The sequence below is a fragment of the Penaeus monodon genome, chromosome 19, assembly GCF_015228065.2.
Source record: "Penaeus monodon isolate SGIC_2016 chromosome 19, NSTDA_Pmon_1, whole genome shotgun sequence".
Classification (NCBI taxonomy): Eukaryota; Metazoa; Arthropoda; class Malacostraca; order Decapoda; family Penaeidae; genus Penaeus; species Penaeus monodon.
The window spans coordinates 12,181,236-12,181,866 of NC_051404.1; positions in this window are offsets into that span (position 1 = coordinate 12,181,236).

The following is a 631-nucleotide window of genomic DNA, read 5'->3' on the forward strand; positions in this document are numbered from 1 at the left end:
GTTGAAAATATATAACAGCTCTCTACAGCTTGTTGATTTTTTTTTTCTTGGAACACTAGATCAATGAGAATCTTAGAATGTATATGTTGGATCAAATTTTAGCCCGTAGGAATTTTGATATACCATACCATGAATTTGGAAGAATAAGGTTAATAAAAAATGAGGTATTTCTAGTCAAAACGGGAACGGGGGGGGAATATCTTTACTTTAGGGGTGAACAAAAAAAAAATTACATTCGTTTGTCGACATGTTTTATACAGTGAATGTGTACTTCTGGTACCCCTCCCCCCTTAGACTCGTGTTTTTGTGTGATCTAAGCATTTAGTGTGACAGTTTGAGTGGCACCAGGTCGATTAAGGGAATATTTTAAAAAGCTTTTGTAAATAACGAAACGTAAGTTATGTAAATGAGCAACCCATTTCAATCAACTGTTTATTATTTTCTTCTTCTTTTCATTCCTTACAGAGTGACTGTAGATCTAACCCATTTGTCAGGTGACTGTTAATGTTGCTTCAGGCATTCGGTAAAGGAGGTCGGTATTGTACTTAAATATGTAAACGTGCTAAGATGGAGGCAGTTCCATGTCGGAGGGTGAAGCTTGAATTTCCTCTTTTTTTTACTGTTCCTTTTG